The sequence below is a fragment of the Eptesicus fuscus genome, chromosome 13 (genome assembly GCF_027574615.1).
Source record: "Eptesicus fuscus isolate TK198812 chromosome 13, DD_ASM_mEF_20220401, whole genome shotgun sequence".
Taxonomy (NCBI): Eukaryota; Metazoa; Chordata; class Mammalia; order Chiroptera; family Vespertilionidae; genus Eptesicus; species Eptesicus fuscus.
Genome location: NC_072485.1, coordinates 73,491,405 through 73,498,613, shown reverse-complemented (window position 1 = coordinate 73,498,613; position 7,209 = coordinate 73,491,405). Strand labels below are relative to the sequence as shown.

At 42.4% G+C, this 7,209-nt stretch overlaps 1 pseudogene; it reads left to right on the top strand.

Annotated features, from left to right (window-relative positions):
* The first annotated feature begins 985 nt into the window (after window positions 1–985).
* LOC103290869 (MARCKS-related protein-like) lies at window positions 986–1,587 on the top strand (annotated as a pseudogene).
* Window positions 1,588–7,209: the final 5,622 nt, after the last annotated feature.

Here is a 7,209-nt window from a genome sequence, read left to right as displayed (position 1 = left end):
AGGTTTCCCATAAATTGGGGAAACCTGAATACTGCTCTCCCTTCTGACCTCCTCTCCCTGGCATTTTTTAAAAATATAGCTACACAGAACCGTTGGTCCCAGATCTGCCACGCTCTTTCTTGCCTCGAGAAATTATGATTATCAAAGGAGAGAAGCTTCAAATGGAGGAGCCATAAATCACAAGGGCTAGTCTGATTTATTAACAGGTGTTGCAATTACAGCATCCCCTGAGCGTGGGTGAGTTTAATCAATTGTGAAATGGGACTAACCTTATCTCTAGAGATTGTTCAAACATAGGAGGCTCAGCTGTATATGGGCAAAGGGATTGTGGATACATTTTCCCCAGAGATCTACTACTGAATTTCTGAACCAGCAACTAGACTACTTGATGGTGTTATGGACTGCATGCCCTCCTCCAAATTGGTCTGTTGAAACCCTACCCAGGTAATGTGATGATATAGGTATATCTTGGAGATATTGTGGCCTTGATTCCAGATAACGGCATGAAAATGAGTATAGCCATAAAGCAAGTCACAATCTTTTTACTGGTGGAGGGTCTTGCCTTCAATGTGTAAAAGATGCAATATTGAGGATGTGCAATAAAGTGAAGCCGAATAACACCAGGTGTACCTGTTCTAGCAGGTGTGGCCACTGGGAAGTAATTAGGTGTTGAGGGTGGAGCCCTGGTGAGTGCCATTAGTGCCCTTTATAGTAGAGACACCAGAGCGCTTGCTTCCTCTCTATTTTCTCCACCTGCGAGGACACATGAGAAGATGACCATCTGCATTCTGTCACGGACAAGGGGGCAGCGGGTGCAGCTATCAGGTAGGGCGGAGCTGGGGTGCAGCTAGGTTTCCTCCCACCCCATACCCTTCCCTAAGGCACGACCAGGCCAACCCCACTGAGTTATCCTCTGCGGTGTGGGCCCAGGGCAGCTCAGGGCGACCCCCCCCCCGCCGCCCCCGCAGCAGACCCCTGCCCCATCATGGACAGTCAGAGCTCCAAGGCTCCCTGGGGCGCCGTGACCACGAGGAAGCAACAGGCACTTGCTTCCCCCTCGAAGGCTAATGGGACAGGAGAACGGTCCTGTGAAAAGCAATGGAGACCCACCCCCCAAGAGTGAAGGGGAGTTGCCCGCCCTGTGAACGGAACAGAGGAGGCAGCCGGGACACTGGTAATGCTATTGAGCCAGCACCCCCTAGCCAGGGAGCTGAGGCCAAGGTGGATGTACCCCCAAGGAAACCCCCAAGAAAAAGAAGACATTCTCTTTCAAGAAGACTTTCCAATGGAGTGGCCTGTCCTTTGAGATAAATCAGAAGGAGGGTGGGTGGGGTGAATCGTCTGCCTCCTCGTCCACAGAGGAAGAGCAGGAACAGGGGGAGAGGGTGCCTGCAGCGAGGAAGGCACTGCCCAGGGAGGGAAGGCTGTTGCTCCCCTGAGAGCCAGGAGCCCCAAGCCCAGGGGCAGAGGCTAGCGCTGCCTCCAAGGGAGGAGACACAAGAGGAGGCAGGGCCCCAGGCTGCAGAGCTGTCTACTTTGTTGGGGCCAGAGAGTGGCCCTATACCTGCCAGCCAGCAGCATGAGTAGCTGCAAAAAAGGCGCTACCCTTGTGAGGTAACTGCCTGGGCCTGGTGGCCTGGCTGCCTTCCTGTGCCCAGAAAGGAAGGGGCTGCTGCCCCCTCCCCGCTGCCTTCCCTTTTCTCCTCTCCCTCCTGTGGATTCTCCCTTAAGAAGTCCCACCTGGTCTTTCTCTTCCGGCCAGTTGAAGATGGCCCCTTGCAGTTCCCCAAGTTAGGTTAGTGATGTGACATGCTCCTGCCCCTGTTCCTGCCTCTTCCCCATCCCCACTCCACCAGCAGGCAATTGCTGGTTTTCTCCCCCAGTTCTTTTCCAAGTAGGTTTTGTTTCCTCCCCAAATCCCTGAGCCAGATGTGGGGTGCCTACACTCCCAACCCTGAGTGTCCAGCCTTCCCTCTGTTTTTAGTCTCTTGTGCTGTGCCTGGTGGCACCCAGGCTAGGGGAGGACACTGCCTCTGTCTAGGTTTTTATAAATGTCTTACTCACGTTCAAACCTCCAGCTTGTGACACAAAGGTGTCTCTTTTTTTGAATTAGTGAGCATTAGGCTTTGGGGTCCAGGGGGAAACAACTTCTTCTCCCCCCCCGCCACCCATTGTTGTAAATAAGTTTTTAATGGTCAAACCCCAGATTTGTACTTTTTTTTTTTGGTCTAACTTTTAAAACCATTCTCTTCCACCAGGTTTTCCCTTAACATTTGGAAAAGGAATAAATATTGTCCCTTCAAAAATAAGGAAGAAGATGATGACTGTCTGTAAACCAGGAAGAGGGCCGACACCAAACACCGTATCTGCCAGCGCCTAGATCTTAGACTTCTCAACCTCCAGAACCATGAGAAATACAGGATGTTAAGCCATCCAGTCAATGCTAATTTGTTATCGCAGCCTGAGCTGAGAGAAATGGAACTGACCAAGACAGACGGAGCTAAGCCAGATGGAACACACTTCATCTGAAGGGGAGTAATTAGCAAGTCACCTCTTTGAAGTTTAACAGAGAAACCTCATGCGACAGGCAGACTCTTTGGTGGTCCCCAGGATTCCCATCGCCTGGTATTCAGGCCTTGTGGCCTTGTGTATTTCTGCCCTGTTGAGCATGCGCCTGAACTGTGACCGACTTAAAGCAATAGCACCATGGGATGCATGTGATTACACTACATATAATTGTAATGCTCATCTTGCATAGAGAATTCCTCTCCCTTGCTGGCTCTGAAAAAGCAAGCTTCCATGTTGTGGGCTACCATATGAAGAAGGCCAGATGGGCAGGAGCTCAGGGCTGCTTTTAACTTTCAGTGAGTGAGAAACGGAAGCCCACTACCTAGCAATTTGCAAGGAAGCATCTGAATTCTGTCAACAATGGAGAGAATCATTAGCAGATTCTTCCCCAGGAGAGGATCAGATGAAACCACCTCCACGACCAACAGCTTGATTACGTTAGGAGACCCTAAGCTGAGGACTCAGGTAAATAATTTCTGGACTTTTAACCCCTTTGAGATAAGAAATATGTGTTGTTTTAAGGTGCTAAGTTTGTGGTGGTTTTGTTGTGCAGCAATATATAACTAATACACATCCGCAAATTGTTAACTGGAGTAGAAGGTAGATTCCTCTACAGAGGTCTTGCCAAAGAGTCCACTCTCTGAAATGGAATAACTAACAAAAGTCCCAAGGTGAATAATTAGGCATGAAGTGGGAGGAGGATAAACATAGTTGGGATTCAACTTCCTCTTTTCAGTATGTGGGCGGTTTGAATACTTATAAAAAAGCAATAAAATGAGTTACCATCTGCTTTTTAAAAATCTTTGTCTCTGTCCTGGTAAATGGGTCCTTTCTAGCAAAAATGTTCACAGTCTGGCTCTGCTTATCGCATAGTCTAATTACTGAACATTTTTCTTTTTATATCACTCCAAACCAAGTTCTTTTAGCTCCACTAAACTACTCATGTTCATGGTCGTGGGCTAATCTATGAACTAGCTACCCTCCCTCATCACTTGATCTTGCACCTGCTCTTTATCTTCGTAATTTTCTCTTTAACTCCCCTAACCCCTCATTCATTCTTCAGATCTCAGCTTAAACATCACACATGCTAAGGAGCTTTCCATAACCCCTAGGTCTAACTTTAGTTATTTCAGCATTGTTCCATAAGCATTTAACCTGCCAGAGTATGCTTGTGTCTTTATTGAAATTTCCTCTTCATTATCCTGTTTTCACTAGAGCCGTGGTCGGCAAACTGCGGCTCGAGAGCCACATGCGACTCTTTGGCCCCTTGAGTGTGGCTCTTCCACAAAATACCACGGCCTGGGCGAGTCTATTTTGAAGAAGTGGCATTAGAAGAAGTTTAAGTTTAAAAAATTTGGCTCTCAAAAGAAATTTCAATTGTTGTACTGTTGATATTTGGTCTGTTGACTAGTGAGTTTGCCGACCACTGCACTAGAGTGTAAGCTGGATATAAAAATTAGTGTTTTAATCATCTATTTATCTCCTACTTTTTAGTGCCTGGCTTGAGGCAAAAGTGCATGCTCAAATGACTTTATTTTAAAATAAATGAAGTAATGTCACAGTGAAAGGAGGAGAAGCATCGGAGTTAGATAAATATATATTTAAGTTTCAGTTCACAGTGCGACCTTGGGTAAATTACTGAATCTTATATTAGCCTTGATTTCCTCATCTGGCAAAATGAAGATAAATAGCTGCTATTCCTTCAGTGAGTCACCCAAATATTAATCCATTTTCCCAGCAGATACTTATGTAGCTTTTATATCATGTCAGACATGGCTCTAGGGTTAGGGATACAGGTATATACACAAGAGTCAAAATCACTGCCTCCAGAAGCATAAAACTTCCAGTAAACAAGATAGATGAAACATACAGCATGTTAGGTGGTGATAAGTGCTAAGGAGAAAAATAATTACAGAAGGAAAATAGGAAGCATCAGGGGATTGCAATTTTAGATAAAGTAGCAAGGGAAGGCATCACTAAGAAGGTGACATTTGTGTAAAAGCATGAAGAAAGTGCTAAAGCAAGACATGCCAATCACTAGGGGGAAAAGAGCATCCTTGACAGAGAGGGAGGAACCATAGAGATTATTTTGCTGGCATAATCTACTGCACAGCCCCTGCCTCATATAAATTCTCAGAAAATGATTATAATTGCCTCACACTCATTTTTCCCTACATTGGCTTTTTTCCCCCTTTCACTTTCAATCTACACTTTTAATTTCAGGGTTCATTGTTTGCCCTTGAAAAATGCTTAGTAAATCTTCCAGGCTACTATCAGGCTCTATCACCTATGCTGTGAACAAGTCTTTTTTTTTTTTTTTTTTTTTCGTTAAATGGAATGTTAGAAATGAACTCTCCAGGTGGCAGGTAGACACTGATGCTGTTTTAGTTTTCCCGGGTAGAGTGACAAACTTCAGTGTCCTCAGGCATTTCCAGAAGGAAATCTTGAAGATGCTAAAACTCTTCATTGTGAGGGTGCATGGTGCCCACTCATGGAAGCAGTCCACGTGTGGCACTTTGAGGTACAGTTCATGGAGAATTCAAGCTCAGGTATTCTTGGAGCTTCAACACCCTGAAAGGAAAGAGGTAATGTTGAATGAAGCCTTGGAGAAGCCTCTTTATTGCCCCATATTCACATTGGTCTTAAGGTCCACTGGACCTACAGCTTCTGTGTTACTCTTGGGGCAGAGTGAAGTTGAGAATCTCAGTGCCCAGGATTTGGTCTAAGTTCATCACACAGTCCTCCAGGCTAAGGTTCAGCCTCCTCTGAAGAGCATTGTTGTGGAATATTTATTGTTCTACCCTCTGCTTCCTACATTTCTGTTTATCCTTAAACATCTCAATACATGGAAGCATATTCTCCCTAAAAGACTTGGCTTTTAGAAACAACATCCAGTGAGGAATATGTTTTGTATTTAATGTCACTTCCCCTACCAATCACAAGTCTTCCTTGAAGCAAAGTAGTAAGTAGATAGTCAGCTACTCAAAGAGGAAAGGGAAATACAAGGAAAAAACATATAAATTAATATTCCAAATTTGCCAAACCAAATCTGCATAGTAACACCTCCAAGAGTATAATTAGTGGAAATCATAATAAACGGAAATTCATATCAGTTATAGGTTGTATCAGTGTCCTCTTCTTCATCCCAGTATGTTCTTTCATTTGCGTAGCAATGAACTGCATAATTATTCTGATAAATATCTCTAGAAAATTCCAAGTAACTTAAATATTATATGGAATATTAAATAATGTTTGATCATAAGACAAGTACTTTTGTATGTGAAAATTAAGTACTTTTCTATTCAAATGGATAACAATCTCTGAAATGCATATGAATGAGTAGCTCTCAATACATTAGGCAAACAAAATTAACTTGGAGCATTATCAACTTCAATTTCTTTTAGTCCAGTAAGTCACAATTTGAGAAAATAATTGTGATCTACTCATCTTCTTTTAGAGCAAATAGTGTTTCTGGTTCCCCCTTGGAAGTCTATCAGAAAATGGCTTACAGTCAGTGACCCTAAATGAAAAGATAATAAATGACTCTCCAAGACTGTAGCTAGAGAATGTTTTTGAAGTTGGTTGCAATGATATTTACCTATATTGATGATAGGACTTCAGCCAACACAACAAAGGCATATATCCCAAATGTGGTAGGTCTAATGTGCAGACAGTCACAGTGTCTCAGTAAACACAGAGAAAGACATTTAAAAAAAAGATTATTAAGTTATAGTGTTTTGCCATCATATTTCATCAGATCCAACCTGTGTTTTTACCTCCCTGCAAACCTCTTGAATCACTCAGCTCTCACCCAGCACCCTTTGTCATACTACCTCCCATAGAAAAACAAAATTCTGTAATTCACAATTTTCTCTTCTTTCTATGAACTGCTATCATATCATATTCTAAGTCATGGTACATGTTTTATAATTAAAGCTTCTGTCATATTTTTTCCATAGTTACCTATGGGCAAGTTAGAATTCTCTAGCTAGACTATACATTTCTTGAGAAAAGTAACATGCATACATATTTCTTTAAAAACGTTATTAGAACTCACAATAATCTCAGCTTTGTGCTAAGCAGGTAGTGATAATAAATGGATATTTTTGTTCAAAGTATTTGAATACTTATCCCATAAGGTAAGTACTACTATAATGCTGAAAACAAACCCAAGAAGTGTTACTGTCATTTTTATTGTATATGTGATTACCTAATGCCATATAAATATAATATACATGTAATGAGTATTTATATATTTGTGACTGTGGGCCAAGTTTGGATGCAAACAATCAGGATATAATGTCAGATCTTAAAGGGTTTATGATTTATCTAGTATTAAGGACAACTTAAAGTCAGAATCATTTTGTCAGACAGTGAAAACATAACAGGTATTTCCCAAATTTCATGAACATATGTTTATTTCTATCCAACATCTTTTGGAAGAACAACCTATATTTGTTTTTTATTGCAAATTACAACACACTTAATGGCTTAAAACAAATGTTCTCTTATACTTCTGAAGGATAAGAATTCAAAATAAGTCTTGATGTGAAAAAATTAATATCTTGGTTGGGCTGAGTTTCTTCTGAAGGCTCCAGGGGAGAATTGGTTCCTTGTCTTTTCAGCTTCTAGAGGCAACCT